Raw genomic sequence first — 25,735 nt, 5'->3', positions numbered from 1 at the left:
TTGGTGGGAAGAATAAGCACAAGTCCTAGATACGTGATTGACTTAACTGGACTGAATCTGATCTCTTTGAAAGATTAGGTGGGGTGTTAATTCGGAAAAATTAGCAAAATTTAGGTAATTTTAACATAAGAAAGGGTGACCAAATCTTAATGAAATTAGATATTTAGAAGGAACTCATGTCTGAGAGCTTTTATTTTAAATCCCACCAGATCTGGTGAAATTGCGGGAGATGTAGGGGGAAACCGGAAATCTTGGAAAACGCTTAAAGTGAAGCGATCGGGATGAAACTTGGTGGGTTTAAAAACAAATGTCGTAGATACGTGATTACCGTAACCTGACTGGATCCGATCTCTTTGGCGGAATTAAGGGGGTCCAGTGCTTTGGCGAGTTTGGTGCTTTTGAACGTACTAGGACGATGTAAACTGATTGGCGTGTCTGGAACCGGCACAAATTGACTTGTTAGAGTCGTTTTCTTCGATTTGATCATCTGGGGGGCTGAAGGAAGAGGAAAAATTAGAAAAAATAAGGTATATTTTTAACTTACGAGTGGGTGATCGGATCTTTTTGAATTTTAATATTTAGAAGGACCACGTGTCTCAGAGCTCTTATTCTAAATCCCGACCAGTATAAAGCCTTTGACTTTCCTTCTAAATCAATCTATTGATTCTTAGAAGTTTGCTAGAGCTCATGGCTCTTGGCTCTTCCGACCTCGTAACAAGTGCCAGATGGATTCTCAGCTCTTGTTTTTTGAAGTTACGAGAAATGGATTTTTCATTTGCATTTCTAAATCCTTTTGCATATAGATGTTAGCATCATATTCTTCTTTTCCAATTTTTAGGATAGCAATTTGTATTCTGCCTTCAGCCTGCTTCTATAACATTCGGCCTAATTTTCGGCTACCTCATACAAGCACTTCTTCATTATAATCAAAACATTAGTTAAAATGGACGAAAACTGTAGACGTAGTTTAGTATTTAAATTATCCTTTTCAATCTTTTTTTTTGTAAGTATATAATGTATATTTTATTGTTACGAAAGAGTCAAAATAGTCGAAGGTTTTGAATAGTGGTTTTACAGAACGAAACATGCTAGAACAAAAAGACATAATTTTAAAGATAAACGTATAATTTGCAAACTATATATCTGCTGTAGCATGTCACTTTGTGTGTATAAATTGTTCTATTCCAGACCTTTATGTCCTTAACTCGAAACACTACATACTCTGAACAAAACACTACAATTTAATAATATAGCCTATTTGACTGTAATCTAGCCTACCAAGATTAAAATGAGGACGATTGTACATTATAGCTTAAACTTCAGTTTTTAAATTCTTGTTCCATGCTTTTAGCTTTGATAATTCAATTCCTGTTATTTGAGCAAAATAGTAAAACTTTAGTTTTGCTATCTTAGAAAGGGGTTAGGCTAGGAGAATGAATAGCCAAGTGAATCCTGGGCAAAAAACTTAGGCCTACTTTGGGAAGGTATTTCCAAGCTTCCATGTTCACCTTCCTCTGATTTCTAAGTCTGCAAAATTTCCCTACTTGACAGGTCTTGGCTATATCCATTGAAACTTTGAAAAAATAATTGTGCTTAAACAGAAGAAACATGGTTAGGGTCATTTAGAGGTCAAAAAGTGCTTAATCTGAATTTCTGGTAGAATTGATTATTATATTTGTAAAGAGCATAAAAAAGGCATCAAGTGGTATATTCACTTTAGGCCTATATGAAAGCCAGTAATACTGTTTGCTCTAGTTTTACCATTTTTTCTTGGTTTGGCTAAATTGTTTTCTAATTTGAGTTCATGCCCAGGGCTTCTTATTTCAATCCTAAAATTGAGGCAGGTACACATGAATGACTTATCTTTTTGACAGATATAGTGTGTATGGGGACAATTTCACTTGCAGCTTGTTTTAGCAAGTTCTTGTTCAGGCTTCTAAGCTGCTTTTTGACCATAGACACAGCAATAGTAACACAACTCATTTGGGTTAAATTCTAGTTTAGCTACTTTTTAGTCACTTGGCCTTTTATGCATTATGCTAATGAGCATCTAAATTTGTTTTTGTTAAAGTGGGATGTGCAGTTGCAACAATTGTTAAATATTGTTGATTATTTTGTGATGAATAAGCTTATCATAACCTACTAGAATATCATTTCTACTTATCCTGTTTTCTTCAATATGATCTGATACAAGTAGGCTATTTTATGACCCCAAAATTAAAAAGCTAATCCTTTTGTTTATTTTTAGGGTCTGGTTATCTTATTTTTTTTAATATCTGCTATAAATGGTAAAATATTGGTTTAGTGACTTCTTGCTATTGTGGAAAGGGGTATCTGGGTATCTTTCATTTTTGGTAAAATTTTAGTTTTGTGACTTCTTGCTAGGCTATCCTGGAAAGGAATTAGGTTAGGAAAATGAAACTTTGGGGATAGATCTACAGGCTAAAGTATATCACAGGAAGGTATTTTAAAGTACCCACCTCCACTCCTCCCTCTAGAGGGTCCTGAAATTTGCCTACATGTCAGGTCTATACCTATTGAAATTTTAACAAAACAACATTTTACCTTAATTTTCAGTTACCAGTTGCTTCTATTCTAATTAAAGTAGAATTCTGAGCCATATCAATGTTTTTTTTTTCAAATTTAGAAAATGTATTTGCATATCTTTAAAAGCTTATGAATTGGGATTGAGCAAAGTTGTGAAGCTGAAAACAGTTTCGTTATACTTTATTCAAGCAGAAAATCTATTTTACATGGTTTCACTTTTGTAACACACATATTTTTGAAGGCCATCAAAGGTCAGGGCCTCTAGAGGGAGAAGGAGTGGAGGTAGGTACTTTAAAATACCTTCCTGGGACATACTTTAGCCTATAGACCCATCCCTGAATGTTTCATTTTCCTAACCTAACCTTTTTCTGAGATAGCAAGAAGTCAATCAACTAGAATTCTACTGCTATAAATACCAATAATGTAGCACCATTCTGTATGTAACTTTTTGTCTTACTGGATCAACCTTCTTGAAAAAAAAACTTGCCTACTTAGCAGCTTATGTACCTTTTCTATTTAAAAAAGATGTGAAATATAACTATAATTGTTTCTCATAGATTTGATAGGTAAGACTTAGAACTTGGTGCTTTTATTGCTATATTAGATAAATGGTAGATTAAAAGAAATTTTATGCTTAAATTTATTGTTTTGATTTTTGAATATCCATAAAAAAAATCTAAACTTACAACAAAACCATTAGGAAGAAAATATGGTTTAGACAAGCTGTTACATGGCAGTATTATATTTAGAAGTGAAGGGACATCTTGTTCCCTAACCTTGCTATTTTGCCTATATTTATTATATCTTAGTTTTATTCATAGTATCAAGGATTTTTTAATTGTAAAAAAAACAGAAACATTCAGACTGCAATATCTGAGTAGTACATCCATTGTTGTTAAGTGTTGTGTGGTGGAATTTCAAGTGTTATTTCCATCAGTTTTGGAGAGGCTAATGGAGGCATTTAACACAAATAATTTTCTTCAAATTGTTTTTTGTGTAGGCACCTAGTTTTGATGCCCAATTCTTTTTTACCATAGTAGTAGCTGTAGTCATAGTATTGTAATGACAGTAGTCAAAGGAGTCACATTAGTATCAATAATAGTAGTAGTTGCACTAGCCATAGTAGAAGTTGTAGTACCAGTAGTCATAGCAGCAGCAGTCCTTTAGTTTGTGCAAAATCCCCCACAACATGCCTTGAAAGTTTGTACTTGACTCCCTCATCTGTTACTAAGATATTGCTGATGCACCCTTTTGACAATTTTCAAGCTGGTCAGAGAAATGTAATTATTGGGCCCATGTTTGTGTGCTATGAATCTTTTGATCTGGGCTGATCAATATACCAGCTTATCCTAACTAAAACTCTATTGTGCCATATTTTTCAAAAAGTTTTTTGGCAGCTTTTCCTGCATCTTCATTGGGCAAGCCAATTTTTTTTGGCTTGAGTCCAATTTATTCTGAAAATATGGATAAAAGTTTCAACCCTTTCAAATATTTTTTTTTTTGTCATCTTTTGGGTGAACAATTTTTATTATCTATTTTCTTTCAATTGTAGTTACCTTGCCCCCAAAACTGACATAAATATATATTTTTGTTTACCTTTGGAATTTTGGGATCCTAGTGGCTCAGGAAGCAATGCAAGCTATTCAGACAAAACAAAGTTGCTGGCCTTTTTTGGGGCTCCTTTTTTGTGAGAACCAATATTTTTTTGCTCTACTTGGAACTGCTGATACCAATCAGCTGGCTTCCCCAGCTTTTGACTACAAAGCCCCAGCTATTTGACTTCTTGCGACCTCTTTGCAATTATCCCATAGAGATTGGTAGCTTCCATCTTCAACCCTTGCAAATAATTTTCTCTTTCCTCAGGTGTTGCTTAGGACTGTGGATCTCATAATTTTCAGTTTGTGCTGCACATCCTAAGAAAATGTAAATAAACAAATTTATATTTGTTTGCTTACTAATATATTGAGTATTATTAGCATGTAGTTTGTGTTGAATCTTTACATGGTACATTACTTAGAATCATAATATTTGATAAATTCCTTTTTATTATTTTCTTCAATCCTTTTTTACTGGCTTGAATTCTAGGAAAAGACTTGTGAAGCTACAGGATCCATTCACTATATGTCCAATGAAGAAGTTCAAGTTGTTAAAGGTGATGTTCCAGGCCATATCTTGAAGAATTTCTTGCGACAACTAGTGAAAGATCTACCTGGTAAAATAAATTTTATTTTAGAATTGATTACTTGTAATTTTTGAAAGTATCTAAAGATTAACCTATATTATTTTTTCCAAGGGGAAGGATGTAACAAGCCTTTTTTTTCAAGAGCCTGTGACTTTCAAGGAAGGTATACTGAAATTATAGAGATCCTCAAATAATAATCATAGTGCAACAATGATTTTCATAGTGCACAAAATGCAAATTACCTGGCGTAAAAACCAAGGATTAGTTTTTAACTCGTCTTACAGGTCAACTGTACTGCTCATCCATCATTAAGGAAAATTTGTGAAGTAACCATATTTTCAAAGTTTATTTTATTATTGAATTAGGAAAGGATGGGTTTTATGAGTCTAAAGGACAAAATTAAGTTATAAAATAATGAAAATTAAGTTAAAGTCTGTTTGTTTGTTTTTTCACCATAAACAAACTGAATGAAGGCTCCATTTTCTATTTATACAGAATAACTGAGGACATCTTGAGTATAATTTGCAAGTGTTACTGCAAATTGCCTACTTGTCAATTTTTATGTATGATCCTTTGTAATTTATTGCCTGTTTTGGAATTACTTCCCATTGCAAACAGATAAAAGCTCTGATTGTCTTCATGTACTTTACTCTTTCTTGTACAGATTTGAAATGCTTCACCTTTTTATACCGAGTAACGAATAGACTTTTTTTTTAACCAGTTAGGATTTGTCTCATTTTTGTGCAGAACAAAGACCTAGCTGGTTTTTCCACCAAGTCAGGACATGGATTGTTCTTTTATTCAAGATTTAGGGCCTGTGGCTCGCTTGTTTTTTTTTCTTAATGAATCAGGATTTTGCTCGTTTTTGGATCTAGTAAGGACTTAGCAGCTTGTTTTTGCACTGAGTCAGACTTTGTTTGCTTTTGCTCTGAATAATGACTTATTTCCCTACTGAATCAGGACTTAGTTCATTCTACAGTCAGAATTTTCCTGAGTTTTGCACCAAGTCAGCCTGCAGCTAGGTTTTAACTTTTTTAGTAATAAGACAGGACCTAGCTTGTTGAATTTATTTAACCCGTGTAATCAAAGTTCTGAAGCTTGAACTTAAATTGTTTTTACACCAAATTAGGATTTAGCTCATTTCCTACTATGAGTAAGGGGTTTCCACCTCATTTCTGCACATTCATTCTGTCTTCTTTGTTTTATTATTTTTTTTATTTCTGAAAATAATTCATGTAACCCTGGATCAGAATGAGAGCTCGCTTTGACACTGAATCAGAAAATAAACTGTTTCTACACTGAGTCATGACTTAGTTCGTTAGTACACTGTCTCATCAAAATTTCAAAGCTTAAATTTAGCCCGTTTTTACACCCATTCAGGACTTGACTTGCTTTTGCAACCACTCAGGATTTGCCTCATTCTTACACTGAGATTCCATGTTCTTGCATTATTCCTGTTTAGACAAGGTGCAACAAGGCTATTTTTATGCTAACTGGTTTGATATCGTGAGGGTTATTTATTATACCCTTTATTGCGAGGGTTCCATTCTTGCAGGTTTGAATTCTGTCCATTATTCAGGCTTCTTTAAAGTCCTAAATTTTCATTTTTTATCAGAATGAATTTCTGAAAAATTTTGATTCTGGGAAAGGAGGGGGGGGGGTAAAGTCTGGCTTGTACTTTCACACAAAATCAAGATTACTCGCTAGTGCACATTGTCAGGACTTAACTCTTTTTTACCAAGTCAGTCCACACCTTGGACTTCGATTGTGCTTGTTTTTGCATAAGTGGCTGTTTTTGAGATTTCCGAATTGCTTGCTGCCTTTTGGCAACGTGTCACTGTAACTGACAGTTGGACTTCAGGTGTTTTGGACTGAGTGAGGATTTCATTTGCTTTTCCACCAAGTTTTCACTCGGCGTTTTTGTATTGAAACAGGGAGTAGCTCATATCTACTTCAAATCTTACCTTAGCTTGTGTTTGTACCTGATCAGGACATCTTGTGTTGAATCGGGACTGGGCTCTAAATGTTCCATCAAGTCAACCCATAGTTCATTTTAGCCCAGATTCAAGGCTTAATTCGTTTTTGTACTGGCTCACCTAGATTCTGCTGCTTAGAAATGTTTGCTGGTTTGTAGGGAGCCAGCTGGTGTTTCTAACAAGCTGGAATTAGCTGACCTTTATACCAAATCAAGGTTTCAGGGCTTAGCTCGTTTCCCAGCAAGCCAGGACTTGGTTTGTTTTGGCACCAAGTCAGGATTTCGTCTGTTTTTTTTACCGAGTCAGAACTAGCTGATTTTTGCTAGATTTGCTGATTTTGGATTTTTGTACAGGATTTCGTCCTGTACGCAAACATATGTTGCTGTCCTTAGAAGATAATCGAATGCTTGTGATTTAATATGCTGACGGGGTCCCAATCACTCGGAAAAATTGCTGGTTTCTGGATGAAAACTTGCAGGGCTGGTGGTTATGTCCTGTGAGTGTGCAGTGCAACGATAATTAGTCTTTATACAGGACCTGTCTGCTGTTTTGCTGCAAGTACAAAATGCAAAATAACTGAGTATCAAGAGATATGTTCAATAGTTCAAAGGTAATTTGGTGAAATGATAACAACATGAAATACCTGCATGCGGGAGTCCTATACCTTATACACATTGTGCCGGGAATGGCTATAGAGCGATTCTGATCCGTCACCTTTTGTGGTAAATGAGACTGCAAATCGCCACAAAAGTTGCCGATGGTTGAATAAACAGAGCACTCTTTTTCCTGTTTGGCTCCATCGGATTACCATCTTCTCGCAGTCTCTACGGGCGAGTTTTGTATTATCAGTAGCGCCTTCAGTTAAGGAGCACAGGAGAGACAATGGGAGAACACGGAATCAAATAAGGAGGAAAAGTTTTCCTGGATTTAAATTATGCTGATGATTTTTGTTACAATTTTATATTTTATAGATTATTTTTGTTTATATTTTTACACTCTTAATTAGTTTCTTGTATGTTTAACGCTGAAGAGGCCTATTTTTATACAGGCGAAATATCAGTCGTTTAGTTTGTTTTTTTCCTTTCCTTGTACTGGCTGTGGACCCGTTGTGTTGATCTTTATTTTGAGATTTGTCCCTCTTTGTTTGTTGTGACTGACCAGTTTGGCCCAAGATCTTTCTTGTAGAATCGCTTATCTGGTAGAGAATGACATTAAACAGAACACTAACTATTGAAGTTGTCACTGAACTTTCCAGACGTTCTTGATTAATAAAAAAAGGATATATAAATAAGAATTGTCAAGCAATAGTGATCATTTCCTTATTATTCATTTAACCTGTTTTATAATAAGCTAGCTAAATCAGGAGTAATGCTGTATTCAGACCGCTGCAAAAAGAATATGATTATCAAGTCATCAAGGGATCTTGTGCTAGCTTTAATTGAATATAATAAAATATGCATCACGTCTTTTTACGAAAAGCTGAATTACACATTGCAATCATTTCAAAGATTTAGAAAATATATTTGATTCCAATTCCATTCCTCTTTTCTCACCATTCTAATTTTTGATATTTATTATTGCAACATCACTTATTTACTCCAGTTCTTTGGAGAATAAATTGAATTTTATTTTGTAGGAACAATCGCATAAGTTATTGTTATTCATCCATAAATGGTATGACTTCAAGAATGTGTGCACAGTTTGTGGGAAGGGAATCACTGTATAAGTAAGTGAAATTTCGTCTTTTCCATAGAAAGTTGTGACCTTTTGTCAAGTTCTAAGTCTTGTTTTTTGCTCAATCTCGCAACGTCACTTAAAACTTTTGTTTTACTCATGTAATGGAATTTAGAAAGCACTTTGCTGTTGTTTAGGCAAAATATTAAAAGTTTGACTTCCCAACTTTTATCTGTTTTTGGCAGTTACTGTTGTTTCTTATTATTTTCATATTGTAATTTTGTAGTCACTATTTTTTGTGGTCTTAAAATATTAAATGTTTGAAATATTTGTTATGCCAAGATTATTGGGAAGCATGGATGGCTGACGCAACGGTGTCAGCCTTTTAAAAAAGGTCTTGTAAAGGATTCCGCTCATTACATCAAAGCTATTAAGGCAATTAAGAATGGTAATAACTTTTCTTTGAATGATTTCGTATTGATTCAGGAAAAACAAATTAATTGTAAAGAAAAACTGACTAAGATTTGTCTGTAGCTGTCCAATAGATTCCAGTTTACAAACCAAGTTTAAAGCAAAACTGCAATCCAAGTAGTTATACAAAATATAGACTTACCAAAGCTTGGCTGAATCTTCCTGCGGCAGTAAAGCTAAGAATCATTCTAAATTTCAGATTTTTCTATGGTTTCTGCTCAGCGTTAGGTAAACCAAGATTCTATTCACCTGGTTTACTCAGCATTATATACCTTGAAGTTTTTGAGTGAGTTTGGCGGTTATTCCATAGAAGCTGGCTATTAGTCATACAGCCGAAATATTCGCTGAGGTTGTATTTTGTACACTCTCTTCCAAAATTCCTCATCGTGGTTTATGCTCTGGAATTTTTAGTGGGTTATTTATCTGCTCTCCTACAGTTTTAATATATCTACAAGAAACATAAATTTTCCTATCATTCCATAGCTGAGGTTCAGTTCTATTTATCAACCACATGAAATTTTGAAAATCCGTGGGTATAATTTTTTAGATGAAAAAGACGGTGAATTTAATTTTTTTGAAAAATCGCTTAAAAATCATAATTATAGCTTTGTGAATGGATAGTTTTTAAACTAACAAAATTAATGATATAAGTATGTTCCCTTCTGCAGACTTTGGAGTCTTGTTGTAGTGACTTAAACAGGTTATTGGTGCTAGTTGATGTAAAGTTGGGTGTTTGGGGTGAGACTTGTGCCATCTATTTATGGAGTTAATAACTATAGGTAACGAGGTAACCTAACTAATTAGAAAGAGACGTAACCTGGTGAGCTTCGAGAGAAGACATGGGTAAAATATTGATTACTTTTATGTGATTCTTAAGCTGACAAACGATACAGGACTTGGGAACAAAAGGCCATAGTTAACAGTAAATAGTTAATTCATAAAATAATAATTAAATCACTAACACTTGCTCTACTAAATAATCTAATTGATATAAGGTTCAAAATCTTACCATCGTGTTATCGCAGCAGTAGTGTATATGTATAAACTATATGCCCTAACCATGTATCCTGTTTCAGACAGGGAAGTGGGTATTCCAAAATGTCGAGTTCTGGAAGAGTAAAAGAAGTAAAGTTTGCAAAATCTAAGAACAAAAGAAATGAACATCATTAGTAAAGCTTCATCTCAAAGACATGATGTAAAAGTATGACTAGAAATCATTGGCACTTTGAATTATTGAGGACGATATGCTAGATGTTTTACAGATGTGTTGTCTAAGGATAGTTTAAGTACTCATTTGACCGACTGTATATAAAAGAATAAACTGGGTAAAAAATTTGGTTCCATCTCATTCTCTAGAGCTATAATGAAAGATAGATCAAGATGGCTTGTCTACGTCTTGGAAACTAAAGATTACCAAAGATATTGCATTTTGACGATCCCAGCCACATTAAAAGCCTGTCATCCCCAAATGAGGTGAGAAGAGGTTATAAGGAAGGGATTTATAGGTAATTGAAACTTTATGGGAGGCGGTAAAAAGTATACTTTGAATAGATTGAGGTAGACGAGAAGCATGCGCTGTTATGTTAGTCTCTGGTGGCTTGGTTCTGCGGTGATGTGTTGTTAGTAGTACTACTAGTAGGTTCAAATACCAATAAACTCCAACCCGACATTCTTCACGTCTCTACTTAGTGCCTTTTGATTTGGTGCGGTTACGTTATGATTATAATGACATTCAATCATTAATTTTTGAGTAACTAGGATTCCCCTAACCATTCCCCGAGGATCTTAAGCCGAAAGAAGTACCAGTGTATGCTATATGAATGTGTGCTAAGTTTGGCGGTGGGGAGTTTTGGCTGGGGTTGGAAGGAACACGGGCCCACTTTTAGCCCTCCAATCCCACACTGAAAATTAGCTTGGACTTCAACTTGATTTAACATCTCAACCTGGCTGCTATTACTTAAATGTATGTAATTGTCTATTTACTTATGGGCACTTATCCCGGGACTGTAGGTCTTTTGTAGAATTTTGAGGAGTTTTTCTCGTTTCGTTTGACTGATTTTACTGTTAGAATCTTTTTTTTTTAATATATATCTCTTTATTCCTGGATTCTTATGCTATCATTTGGTGACTTTCTTTTAATTTTACTTGGCAGCTTTATATAAATGAGAAAAAAAATACACAAAGTTAAACTGCATTCATGGCAAGGAAGGTTGTCTTTAGATTTAAATAAAAAAATAGTCCAGGAAATTGGGTGGGGACCTCCCCCCTTTTCTCCTTTTTTGGTTTGGATATTTTATAATTTTAGGCACATTGAATTTAACTGCATACAAAATAAGTGGATAGGGCCAGGCGCCCCCTGGATACGCCTCTGAACTATTAAGTATGAAAGCACCAACATTCTCTATTTCAATAAATATGGTATTGGGAATTTTAAGCTTTTTGATCTTTCAAAACTACCTCAAGTTTTTCTTCTTTTTTTGTAAGTAAAAAACACAAATGTGCTTTACTCATCATTCGCTCCCACTGCCATCACTTTTTTTTGCTTTTCGACTTTTTCTTCTCATATTTTTTCATTTTAGTGATGTTACATCATCAGTTCGAGAAATTCCTTCGAGAGAAGGAATCCATGTTTTTTTGCTGGGATCACTCCTTGTTTGATCGGGGAAGTTCTTGTTGTAGTCATTAGTGGTCCTCTCAGCTATTGCTATCAATGGGTTTGTCAAACCACGATAGATTCGACGATTTGCTTCTTTTAATTTTCCGGTAACGTTTTATTTTAACTCTATCGTTTCTTTTTGATTATGTAAAGCTGCAGAATTTTGTAATTTTTGCTAACAAAACAGGATTTTAGCTTTGCACATTAGGGGAGCGGGGGGTAAATCATAGCGGACCTGCATCCCAAATATGTTAGGTATAATTATTCTGCATAATTGTTTTCTGACTTCACACTTTCCAAATACTTTACCCCTCCCCTAATGTGCAAATATATAGGCCAAATTATATATTTTCCAGATATTCTGTCACTTGTCTTGTTTTGCTCTAAAATGAAAAAAACTGAAAGGGATGAGCCTCCTTATATACGTAATAATTTCTGCTTGTTTAAGTTTTAATGGTGCTTTCTACTTTCAGTTGAAAAATAAATAATTTATTTTATTTAACTTATCATTGTATTTTCAGATAATGACTGAAAATCCAGCTTCAAGGAAATTCTCTTCCCCTATGATAAATTCCTCCATGGAAAGATCCTCCCACGCAACTTACTCCCCCCGACCCCCCCCCCCCCCACCAGAAAAAATCCACCCTGAAAACGTCTGTATACTTCCCAATAACCATTACTGTATGTAAAGAAATGGCAAAGTTCATAACTTGCAGCCCCCCCCCCCCGGGGCTTTTGGGGATTAAGTCGTCCTCAAAGACATAGTTGTTAGATATTTTGACTATGCTGAACAAAATGGCTATTTCAGAATTTTGTCGGATGATCCAGGTTGCAGCGGTAGCTAGCAGTCTAGTGGGAGACTATCACGTTCCATAGTAAATAATAAAATAGCCCATAACTCCTAAAACTAGAGTCAGATCAAAAATATTCGGTGCAGAGAAAATGTTAAAAATGGAGTTACCCAACGGCCAGGGTGTTTTGACAGTTGAAGGAAAGCTCGACGAATGGGACTATACGTCTGCAAACCAATGTTGGTATATTTGAAGCCACAGTGATGACAATGGTTAAGCGTGGTATGGTTCTGAAGCATGGCCACTCCGAAAAACGGAGGAAGATTTGCTAGATGTTTTTCAAAGAAATTAACTACGGATTGTTTTGGGTACCTGACGGCCTGACCGCATTGCAACACTGGACTGTACGAAAATCCTGCTCTGTTGGACGATAATGAGAGAAGGGTTGAGATGGCTCGAGCACGTTCTTTGGATGAAGGATGAGAAATTACTAAAGATCGTTCTTTTCGCCAACTGTCTAGAGCCAAACGAAAAGCAGGTCGTCCCTGGTTGGGGTGGGAGGATGTCGTAAGGAAAGATTTGAGGTAAATGGGAACTTTCAGGGAGGGTGTTAAGAGGGAGGCTTTGAATAGATTGGGATAGAGGAGGAAGGTGTGAAGCTGTGTTTGCCACAGGGGGCTTGGTGCTGCAGTGGGTTGTTAGTAGTTGTAGAGTAGACTAGTGTGAAAAGACACTGTGTCCTTATTTAGTGGGAAAAAACTTGGGTCCTGAGTCAGTGCAGTAAGTTTTCAGTATAGTTCTCAGTCATTTCTGAAACGAACTCATTTTTAGTTGTAGACTGACCCGGTGAAAAGGGGACTGAGTGCTAGATTGATGTAAGAAAAAGATAATGCATGGCTCGATGGAAAAACCAGCTATGTCCCGACTTCATGAAAAAAAATCAAATACAAGAATGATTTGATTCAAAAATAAGCCAAGTGCCGAGTTACTAGAAGAATGAGCAAAGTTCTGACTCTGTAAGAAAACCAGCTAAGCCTTGATCGGGTGCAAAGCTTTTTCTGAAGCACAGTATTCTGGTAAACCGATGCCGAAACATGGATGAGCTGGTGCAAAAACGAGCGAGTCTATGCTTCCTATCTACAGATTATAGGAGCAAAGTGTGCCTCTGGCCTCTCTAACACCATCTCAACGACTTGTTGTTCATCATTTTATTATTTTAGCCTTAAACTTGTGGGGCAAATACACTGAGCCGATGGAGCATAACACAAACGACTTACAGAAACTTTGGAGCTGGCTAGTGCTTTGCCTGGGAAACTTATTGGTCTGCAAATTTTTTTTGCGGAAATTTCTGTTTTGGCGTGAGCACCTGTGTTCCGAACTTCAGATGGTATTAATTCTTCAGAATTTTAGGTCAATTCCACGACAGGCTGCATGAGAGGGTATCAATCCCAGGTGATAGAACCAGAAACTTGAAAAAAAAAACTATTTTAAGTTTCAACTTTTGTCTATCACCCTTTAGTTGGCGGTCAGCCAGTCGACTTGCCAGTTTCATTGGTACATATATTGACTTAGAACCTTCCTTCTGTTGCTCGTGCAACGTGACTGGATCCCTATGGTTTTTGGAGGATTAGAAACATAAAAAGACTCTCTGACTCCTCAACTCCACCATCGTAAACAACGCTGTTTTATTGACATTCTGCAATAATTGAATTTTTATTTGAAAACAGAAACTTATTTTTGCTGATGATAGGGGTGAAAATTTAGTCCGAATTTCATATTAAAAAAATAAGAAATTCGCGAATCATATATTCAGCTACGTTTTCCTTGTTAAGATACATTGAAGATTTTGTTGAAAGCAAGTGCCTGTAAATAACGGGAGTTGTTTCAATGAAAGACAAACTTAACTTTGTTTAAAGATAACTAAAAGCAATTCCTTTTATAGTGAATCCTTGCTTGCATTTATTGAAATGCATTAAGAAAATGAAACTGAACGAAAAGTTCTTTCTAATAAAATGCATCCATAATATGCGGAGTCCACAGGATGGGGGTTGGGACAGGTTCAGTCTCGTAGGCGATCAAAGATCGTGCATACTTCTAACTCGTATCGAAACGAATTAAAAACAATTACTTCGAAAACAGATGTTTTTGAAGAAAAGTGAAGCACGATATTTAAGCTTAAAACGGACATAAATAAAGAAAGCTATATAATAGGTCAGATTCTAAAGGAACGAAAAATTGTTATGAATGAGTAAATGAAACCTAAACTAACACTAATTCAAATGAATAGAAAATATAGACCTACCATATACGAACAGTGTTACCGCCCACTCAAGCCTCCTAAAGGCTAGAGTGTCTTGTGTGCTTTTCGAGAAGCAAAAGACATTTTGAACAGTACGTCTTTCTATTATGGAGTTGGAAAAATTAGTTATATTGAAAATTCTAGGAATTTTTTTTGTATCATGTAGTTTAAAACTGTTTCGGAAGTCTGATGGGCACTACATTTTTATCATTTTTTTTTCAAAGGTATTGAAAATAATTTTGTGAATCACATATTGATATGTCGATTCAATAAAGTTTGAGCAAACTAAACAGATTGCTTCAAAAATTACATGAACTTCAAAACTGGCGTTTTAGTAGTTTTATTTACGTGTTAATTTTGTATACTTTGGATGAAATGGAATCAAAAGGGGAGTGACATAGAAGTGTCCTTTTGAAAATAGTAAAACTAAACTGAAATTCATAATTTTTTTGATCTTGTTAATAGTTTATTTCTTTCCTTTGAACTTGATTATTGTTGTTTCTTTTCAATCCTATGAAAAATAAAACGCACCCTTTGAAATACTTGCCGTTTTATATAAACTTCAAATGATATTATAAGAAAAGGTGATAATAGTCCCGCTGTCATTAGCGTGAATTTTGGCTCGTGTTAATTTCTTTTTACTTAAATGTTATTCATTCATGGATAGCAATTTTGTTCGTTCTAAATTTGGCTTGTTGCGTTGATTTATTTTACTTGTCTTAGTTTTTAATCCCTCTTAAGTTTTCTTGTTATTATTTTTTTAAACCATCCCATCTTTTGAAAACAGATTTAAAGTAATTAAATTTTCTCTGTATGTATTTAGAATTCAATTGATTTTTTCAGGGTCCACTTCCAATGTGTAAGTTTGTTTTTTGAGTATTTCAGTGCTCATAATTACTTCATTAAAGCTAGAGAGCAAAAAACTGAAGACTGCAACTGAATTTCCACATCACGCCCTATTTCTTCCTTAACGTTAAATCCTAGCAGCCTTAAGATAAGATTTTCGTCTAACAGTTTTCTTTTCCCAACTGTTCTAGAGGACGAAGAAAGGAGATTTCTAACTCCACTTTTATGACTTTTACTTTCTTTCTTTGAATGAGCGGCGCGGATTTATTAGGATGATTTATTGTATCATGTTGCTATGTACGTCGGGTATAGAGTGAACATCAGTAGCAACCGTAGTGTTTAAACTGAATAATGTTGCCTTAGTAAAGGGTGGTATGTAGTTCCTTTTATATTTTTCGTATTGGTCTCATTTAGAACGGAACGGTAGCCTTAGAAAATCCAGGAAATCACATTCAATCATTAATTAGAAAATTTTTCTAGTGCCCTAAGGATCGAGGTCGATCAAAAGTAGACTGGTGCCCCATATATTCCTAAGTCCCCTTTAGCCCGTATTGAACTGCGTAAAACGGTAGCATTGCCCTTTTGTTGCGAGCAGTCGATAGACAACAAAACTGTGTCTCTTGGGGGGGGGGGGATAATATGGATTTTTCTCACAGGGAAGAGCCGAAATTATATAAATAGCCTATATAAAACAGAATCTTTATACATGCATATATATATATATATATATATATATATATATATATATATATATATATATATATATATATATATATGTACATATATATCACAAGTTTCTATATAAAATAAAGGTAAGGAATGGAGCATTGGATTTTTACAATCTTGACCGATGGTGCTGATCTCTGTTTCATGGCTCTTCAGCCAGGAACTGCAATGGGGGGCTGGGGACTACTCTCTTGTGTTTTCGCCCACCCTTCCTGTTTACCTTCCCCAGATTTCTCCAGGTACCCATTTAGGGCTGGATTGACTCGGTATGAGTATAGAGTGACACCATTGACCCTTTCCAATCCAAATAACAAGCGAAACTAGGACTCAAACCCCAGTCCTCAGGGACAAAGGATCTTAAGTCTATTGCGTTGTCTTGATATGTTTATCAGTGTGCTACCTAAACGAATCAAGTGCAAAATAATGTATACAAAGAGCTTTAGAAAACTTTCCCTGATAATAATGATTTGCTTATTTCTATCGTAATCTAGTCACCGGTCACACCACAGAGGAACTTAAATTTACGACTAGCCACCGCTAAAGAACCTTGACCTTAAGTGGAATCTTTTTAATCGTACCTCACGATTCCTATGCACTTTTATTGGTGTGAAGATTTCGTGAGTCGTTCCGTCAATGCAGCTAAACTGAGTAATACCTATTATCGACACACTGAACATTTAGCTGGATAGCTTATTTTTGAAAGCATATTATTATATGGAATAGCCCTGTATTTACTTGTTAGTAGGATTATTTACTAATGAAAATTATAGTTCGATATTTTTTCCCATGAAGTATTGCCATATGTTCTTTTTCTAGGGTCTAGCTTCGTCCTATTTAATGTGCCCCTTCGATGTTGTTTCAACAAATATGGCCGTTAACAACTCAAGGTAACATTTGGCTGTACTGTGTAGGAGTTTGAACATTGGAGTGACTTATTTTGTTTTCTTCTCAGTTTTCAGATTTTTTTTTTCATTTTTCAGGATTTCTCCTGAAACCATTTCTCGGCGTTAAGGATTTTAGAAACGGCCTTTCTTAGGGTGACAGTGTTTGACAATTATTTAGCTGTTCTGATTTAACGAATTGTTATAGACAATTTCTATTTTTTTTTTGTAAAATAAAGTTTTAATTCCATAAAATCAAAGGAATAGTATAAGAGGATGAGACCCTTTGCTACAATGTCTTAAACGATCTGTTTTTCGAAATTAACTCAACTCGAAAAGCAACCTTTCAAGGAATGTAGATTAACTGTTTTGGTCTACTGTAATATTTTATCATTGGCTTTGATATTGGCTTAGATAACATTGAATTGAAAACGAAAATGTGACTTAAGACAAAAGGATAGCATAATATTTATGCTACTACGTAATTTCAATAACAATTTTAGGAATTACTGTGGAATACGAAAGTATTATTTTAGAATCCGTGAAGGATAAATAGGAAGCAGGAATCTAATTCCCATTGTATTTTCTCAGTTCAACTGAAAAGGCTGATTTGCCAACCTATTACTTGAAACAAAACAATTAAATGATGATTTTGCCAATGCGTAAGAGGCAGTGGGAAATTCCTGGTTTTTATTAAATTATGTAACAACGCAATTAAAACAAAATATAAAGACTGGAAGAAGAGTTGAGAAAAAAGTTTTTTGGTATCCTTGACGTTATGCAAAATCATGCATGATTTTGAATGAGTCTGAACAGCTAAGGCAAAAGGCATGGGAAAATGTCTGAGTTAATGCAAAAACATGCAAAATGTGACCACAAGCATCACAACGTATCCGAAATGAAAATAACGGACAAAAGAATCTGCGTTTACAATCTATGTGACAGGGATTATCTCATTGAATCGTAAATGAAATCTGGGAATAGAAAAGGATCAACAGTAAGAATCACAACGAGTACCAAGAGTAAATGAATCCTATAAAACGGAGGGTTTTTTGATGCATTAACAGGAAGGAGTTTGATGCAAGAACAGGAAGGACTTAAACCTAAAGAATAATTCGATAATTATGCTATTTTGTTATTACAGAATCAAATATATAAAAACCTTCCGCGTCCCGAGTACCCGGGCCCAGTGTTGAAGCCGCCATTCTATAGGTACTAATATGTTAAGTACCAGAGAACCGAACTCCGCTCGGTGAGAAGAATTTTTATTTAAACTTTGATTTCACTGCCTTTTATTCGGCAAATCTTTTTGTATATTTATGCCGACAGATTATTTATATTGTCGGCAGTCAAGTTAAATTGTCATTTGCTTTTTTTTAATGTCTAGCACAGACATTCATCTTCAGTAAAATTTATTATTATGGCACTTGGTATTAACCAGGTGACATATAGCAATCACAAATTTTGTCGGTCTGTCTGTCTGTCGGTCCCGGTTTTGCTACTTTAGGCACTTCCAGGTAAGCTAGGACGATGAAATATGGCAGGCGTATCAGGGAACGGACCAGATGAAATTAGAAATAGTCTTTCTCCTGATTTGACCATCTGGGGGGAAGTGGGAGGCCCGTTGATTCCGAAAAAATAGAAAAATTGAAGTATTTTTAACTTACGAACGGTGGATGAGATCTTAATGAAATTTGATATTTGGAAGGATATCATGTCTCAGAGCTGTTATTTTAAATCCTGACCGGATCCGGTGACATTGGGAGAGGGAGTTGGGAGGGGAAACCTAAAATCTTGGAAAACACTTAGAGTGTAGGGATCGGGATGAAACTTGGTGGGAAAAATAAGCACAAGTCCTAGATACGTGATTTACATAATTGGAACGGATCCGCTCTCTTTGGGGTAGTTGGTTGGGGGGGGGGGGCGGGTTAGTTCCGAAAAATTAGAAAAAATGAGGTATTTTTAACTTACGAATGGGTGATCGGATCTCAATGAAATTTTACATTTAGAATGACCTCGTAACTCAGATCTCTTATTTTAAATCTCAACCGGATCCAGCGTCATTGGGGGGGGGACCGGAAATCTTAGAAAATACTTAAAGCGGAGAGATCAGGATGAAACTGGATGGGAATAAAACCTGTCTAAGATACGTGACTGACATAACCGGACAGGATCTGCTCTCTTTGGTGGAGTTGGGGGGGGGGGGTAATTTTCAAAATTGAGGTATTTGTTACTTACGAAAGGTTGACCAGATCTTAATGAAATTTGATATTTAGAAGGATCTTGTGCTTTAGAGCTCTAATTTTAAACTCCGACCAGATCCTGTGACATTGGGGGGAGTTGGAGGGGGAAACTGGAATTCTTGGAAAACGTAAAAATTGGGACCACCTTACGAATAGGTGGTCAGATCTTAATGAAATTTAATATTTAGAAGGAATTCATGTCTCAGAGCTCTTATTTCAAATCCCGACCAGATATTTTGACATTGGGGGGAGTTGGAGGGGGAAATCTTGGAAAACACTTGGAGTGGAGGAATCGGGATGAAGCTTGCTGGATAGAATAAGCAAATCTCCTTGATACGTGATTGATGTTACCGTACTGGATTCGCTCTCTTTGGGGGAGTTGGGGCGAGGGGTTCAGTGATTTGGCGAGGTTTGGTGCTTCTGGAAGTGCTAGGAAAATGAAAATTGGTAGGCTTGTCTGGGAGCTGCACAAATTGACTTGATAAAGTCGTTTTCCCAGATTCGACCATCTGGGGGACTAAAGGGAGAGGAAAAATTAAAAAATTTAGGTATTCATAACTTACGAATGGGTGATCGGATCTTAATGAATTTTGATATTTAGAAGGACATCGTGACTCAGAGCTCTTATTTTAAATCCTGACCGGCACTAAGCCTCTGATTTTCCTGTTAAATCAATCTATTGATTCTTACAATTTTTTTTAGAGCTCTTACCATATGAGCTCTTGGCTCTTAGCTCTTCTTGACTGGTCACAAGTGCCATATGAGCTCTTAGCTCTTGTAGCTATGTGTGACTTCATATAAAAACATCAGAATAAATTGATTATGGAAAAAGCATTCTTGTGAAAACTTCGACCATTGCTAAGCGACCCATTGCTAACAATCTCATGTGTGAATTTTCTTGCATTTAAATGTAAGCAAAATTAACGCAGCTCGGAAAGCTTAAGAATAGTAAATGTTACATTACATCCTTGTAAAGTCTGGAACCAACTATCAATCTTGAGCTTGCCTGTTTTTCCTGGTGGTTAGGTCTCCAATTCCATTCAGCAGACGATTTATTAAAAATATATTAAAGGTGTTGGGAGGGGGAAAGGAATTTTCCCAGAGTCTTGGCCTATGTAGATCGTTTTTTGTTTTTACACTGGGAAATGTTAGCCTGCCAATGTTCAGTAAAAATATAGTGTTGTTTTCAAGTAAAAGTATGCACATACATAACTACTACTTATTTAAAGATGTAAGATTTTTGGAAGATACAAAAAGATAAAGATCCTCCAGAGCAATTGCTGGGGCATAGGGCGTCAAATCGAAGGTTTAGTTGCTGGGCCTATTTGCAGGGGCAAGTAGCAAGCTTGTCGCACAGCCTTGCTGCGTCAGGGATCGAACCCTGGGCCCTGTATTACCAAGCAGAGCATCAGTCCACTGTGCTACAATAGGGTAATTATAAAAGAGGAAATGTTTAAAATATAATTTGTCAGTAAAGAGCCAATGACGTTCTGGCGTTTAAAAGGTTTAAGGGACAGTAGGCCTACTCGTGTTTGTAGTAAGTTCGAGTTGCTTCCAGTTTTATTTGATGTTTATTTTAAGTTGAATTTTAAGTTTGAATTTTAATTTTGGAGAAGTTGAGGGGGGGTTAATTCTGAAAAATTAGAAGAAATGAGGTATTTTAACTTACGAAGATGATCAATGAAATTTGATTTTAAATTTTAAATCCCGACTGGATCCGGTGACATGGGGGGGATTGAGGGTAGGGGACCTAAAATCTTGGAAAACGCTTAGAGTGGAGAGATCGGGATTAAACTTGATGGGAAAAATAAGCACAAGTCCTAGATACGTGATTGACATAACCGGAGCGGATCCGCTCCCTTCGGGGGAGCTGGAGGGAGGGTTCATTCTGAAAAATGAGGTATTTTTAACTTACGAAGGAGTGATCGGATCTAAGTGAAACTTGATGTTTGGAAGCATATCGTGTCTCAGAGCTCTTATTTTAAATGCTGATCGGATCCGGTGACATTGGGGAGAGTTGGTGGGGGAATCCTAAAATCTTGGAAAATGCTTAGAGTGGAGGAATCAGGATGAAACTTGGCGGTAAAAATAATATTATGTCCTAGATGCGTGATTAATATATCCGGAATGGATCCGCTCTCTTCGGGGGAGTTGTGAGGAGGAGGGTTAATTCTGAAAAATTAAAAAATGAGGTATTTTTAACTTACGAAGGAGTGATCGGATGTTAATGAAATTTGATATTTGGAAGGATATCGTGTCTTGGAGCTCTGATTTTAAATTCCGACCGGATCTGGTAATAGAAGGATAAGGTAAGAGAAAGAGTCAAACTTCAGCGTAAAGAGTGGGGCGTTGAGGAAGAAAAGCCCCTTTCATATACCGAGTAACTTCTGTTCGTTTTAAGTTTTAATGTTGCTCCTTACTTTCATTTAAAAAAACTTGTTTTTTTCTATTTAATTTCTCCCTATTTTCTAAAATAAGGCAAATTCTCTCAGGCTCGTAACTTTTGATGGGTAAAACTAAACTTGATGAAACTTATATATTTAAAATCAGCATTAAAATGCGATTCTTTTTATGTAACTATTGGTATCAAAATTCATTTTTTTAGAGTTTTGGTTACTATTGAGCCGGGTCGCTCCTTTCTACAGTTCGTTACCACGAACTGTTTGATCTCTTCACATAGTATCTGGCTCTAGGAACAACAAGTAACTTATACATGATAAGCTCTTAAATTTTTTCATGCAGCATTTCTAAGTATAAGAAATATCATCGGACTGTGTAATTTGTTACATTCAGAAACCAGACTACTACATCTATAATTATCAAACTCTTATCATCTTTGTTTTATAGGGGTTTGATTAGGGTTTTCTAAAATCACTAGTACTCCCCCCTTTTCAAAACTATATTCATAATCTTTTGTTACTTATTTCTAACCTCATCGCCGCCATATTTAAGAAACTTTCACAGCGCTACCATCACCTGGGGCCTTTTAATTTTTAAATAATTTTGTGACTGTCATTAATTCTTCTTTCACGTCCAAAGTGTCACAAGCTTTTTCATTTCCTGTAATTCTGTCCCGGCTTAGCATATTCTTATATCTGGGTCAGTTTTAAGTTTTAGAGCTGTTCTTTGTTTTTATGGCACTTGGTGTTAACCAAGTGACATATAGCGATCGCAAATTCTGTCGGTCTGTCTCTTCCGGTTTTGCTACTTTAGGCACTTCCAGGTAAGCTAGGACGATGAAATTTGGCAACTGTATCAGGGACCGGACCAGATTAAATTAGAAAGTCGTTTTTTCGATTTGACCATCTGGGGGGGGGGGGCGGTTAATTCGGAAAAAATGAAGTATTTTTAACTTAGGAACGGGTGATGGGATCTTAATGAAATTTGATGTTTGGAATGATATCGTGTCTTAGAGCTCTTATTTCAAATCCCGACTGGATCCGGTGACATTGGGGAGAATTGAGGGGGAAACCTAAAATCATGGAAAACGCTTAGAGTGGAGGGATCGGGATGAAACCTGGTGGGAAAAATAAGCACAAGTCTTAGATACGTGATTGACATAACCGGAACGGAACCGCTCTCTTTGGGGGAGTTGGGGGGGGGGTTGATACTGAACAAATTAGAAAAATGAGGTATTTTTAACTTACGAAGAAGTGATCGGATCTTAATTAAATTTGATGTTTGGAAGGATATCATGTCTCAGAGCTCTTATATCAAATTTCAACCTTATCCGGTGATGGGGATGTTGGGAGGGGGCGGAACCTAAACTATCGGAAAATGCTTAGAGTGGAGGGATCGGGATGAAATTTGGTGGGGAGAATAAGCACTAGTCCTAGATACGGGATTGACATAATCAGAACGGATCTGCTCTAATTGGGGGAGTGGGGGGGGGGTTAAAATAGAAAAAGTGAGGTATTGTTAACTTGCGAAAGAGTGATGGTATCTTAATGAAATTTCATATTTAGAAGGATCTTGAAACTCAGATCTTTTATTTTTTATCCCGAACGGGTCGAGTGTCATTAGGGGGGGGGGGGCGAAAATCTTGAAAAATACTTAAAGCGGAGAGATCAGGATGAAACTTGGTGGATAGAATAAGCACAAGTCCAAGATAGGTGACTGACATGACCGGACCGGATCCGCTTTCTGGTTTGAGTTTGGGGGGGGGGGGAGTAATTCGGGAAAATTAGAAAAAATGAGGAATTTTTAACTTACGAACGGTTGATCAGATCTTAATGAAATTTGATATCTAGACGGATTTTGTGCTTTAAAACTCTCATTTTAAATCCCGACCAGATCCGGTGACATTGAAGGGAGTTGGAGGAGGAAGCCGGAATTCTTGGAAAACGTGAAATCGAGCTATCTTACGAATGGGTGATCGGATCTCAATGAAACTTGATATAGAAGAATCTTATGTCCCAGATGCTTCATTTTCAATTCGAATAGGATCCGGGGACATAGAGGGTTGGAAGGGGGAAACAGATATCTTGGAAACTGTAAATATTGGAAAACGCTTAGAGTGGAGATATCGGGATGAAACTTATGGGAAGAATAAGCACAAGTTATAGATATGAGATTGACATAATTGGTACGGATCTTTTCCGGGTTGTTAATTTTGAAAAGTTAGAAAAATTGAGGTATTTTTAACTTAAGAACGGGTGACCGGATCCTAATGAAATTTGATATTTAGAAGGAACTCATGTCCCAGAGCTCTTATTTCAAATACCGACCTTATCTGTTGATATTGGGGGGAGCTAGAGGGGGAAATCAGAAGTCTTGGAAAATGCTTTTAAATGTCGTAGATACATGACTGACGTAACCGGACTGGAACTGCTCTCTTTGGGGGAGTTAGATGGTGGGGTTCATTGCTTTGGTGAGTTTGGTGCTTCTGGACTTGCTAGGACGATGAAAATTGTTAGGCGTGTCAGGGAGCTGTACAAATTGACTTGATAAAGCAGTTATTCCCCGATTCGAAAATCTTGGGGACTGAAGGGAGAGGAAAAATTGAGGTATTTTTAAATTGTGAGTGGGTGATCGGATCTTTAAGAATTTTTTTTATTTAGAAGGACCTCGTATCTCAGAGCTCTTATTTTAAATCCCAACCGGCATTAAGCCTCTGATTTTCTTTTAAAGCCATCTATTGATTCTTAGAATGTTGCTAGAGCTCATACCATATGAGCTTTTGGCTCTTCCGACCTCGTTACAAGTGCCATATGAGCTCTTAGCTCGTTTTTCTTTCGTTTTAGTTTTTATCATCATTTCTTTACAGGTCTTTTATCTCCCATCAATTAACGTCTTCTTTCTTTTTTAGGTTGAAAAGTTAAATTATTAAGTGAGGAGCTGAGCAGTAAATTTCGCTATATACTAATCAATAATAAATAGAAGTCTGTATGCTGTTGCCGTCTTTTTGTGTGATAGCTTCAATTCTTCACAGAAAAAGGCGTTGCAACAGACCTTTCTTCTTTTAATTCTAAAGTTAAAATAAAAATCAAGGGTTCTCAACTTTAAGTTCATTTAAGTATCTGTAAAACTCTTGTTTTGTTTTTTTGTCTCTCCTTTTAATATTTTAAAGAATTAGAGCCCCTAAAAATTTTGAATTTATTATCTTTTTCGCTAACCCCTTCGTTAAACGAATTTACTGCTCATCCAAGCTCTTCTGCTTCTTCCATGGCCTCTGCTCCTCAGCCAAAGAACCGATTCCAGAGTCAAGAAACAATTAAAAAGAAAACCTGAGAAATGTTATTTTCCTTTTAACTTAATAAAAATTGAAACGCTTTTTTTAAATTAAACTTTATTATTTCGTTTTCTTACAGCTTATCATATACTTACTACTTTCTGTTCCTAGAGTCAGCAATTATTTAAGGAACCCTGATTAAAAAGATTGAGTCAGTTAGAGAGGCGATCTTGCTCAAAATCTTAGTCATGGAATTGTTGTTTTTTTTTTGTTTGAAAAAGAAGCACTACATCTTGCACTTATTAATTTATACTGCTATATTAGCTGTATAATAATTATAAAATCATGCGCTGCTTAAGGCTAATGGTCTTTTTGTTCCCGCCCAATTTCTGAAACAGATTCTAAGAATCTTAATAACGCCACTGCTAGTATCTATTCGATAGCAAACTCGTTTGTGAGACTTGACAAAAACATAAACAAATGGGAGAAAAAAACAAAAGATGTTTGTTTAGTAAAAGCACGTTAGATTCTACGGAGATTAATTTAGATGAACAGGTTATGTAAAAGAAAATATACCCACTGCTGAGCTAAAAATAGTGTTTTCTTTTGCACATCAATTTAAAGGGTAATCCTATATTTTTTCGCTCGGAGATTTTGATTCGATGTGCATTGAATGCAAATGGTAGAACTTGTACGAAAAGTAGACAAATCTTTTATTTTCGAGATGGGTGTCTGTTTTGAAATGTAAAGCGTGAACTCTCCCAAACCTCAA

At 36.0% G+C, this 25,735-nt stretch overlaps 1 long non-coding RNA gene across 2 annotated transcripts; it reads left to right on the top strand.

The window, feature by feature from the left end:
• The first annotated feature begins 915 nt into the window (after positions 1–915).
• LOC136040274 (uncharacterized) lies at positions 916–25,095 on the top strand. 2 transcript variants are annotated; one of them, XR_010620658.1, is made up of 6 exons: positions 916–1,003; positions 4,633–4,759; positions 8,342–8,431; positions 11,430–11,613; positions 16,985–17,055; positions 24,601–25,095. It is a non-coding gene; the product is annotated as an uncharacterized LOC136040274 (long non-coding RNA). The 2 variants fall into 2 exon arrangements; XR_010620657.1 differs by lacking the exon at positions 24,601–25,095 and having other exon boundaries at positions 16,985–17,309.
• Positions 25,096–25,735: the final 640 nt, after the last annotated feature.

The sequence above is a fragment of the Artemia franciscana genome, chromosome 20 (assembly GCF_032884065.1).
Source record: "Artemia franciscana chromosome 20, ASM3288406v1, whole genome shotgun sequence".
Taxonomy (NCBI): domain Eukaryota; kingdom Metazoa; phylum Arthropoda; class Branchiopoda; order Anostraca; family Artemiidae; genus Artemia; species Artemia franciscana.
This window is presented reverse-complemented; position numbering and strand designations above follow the sequence as displayed.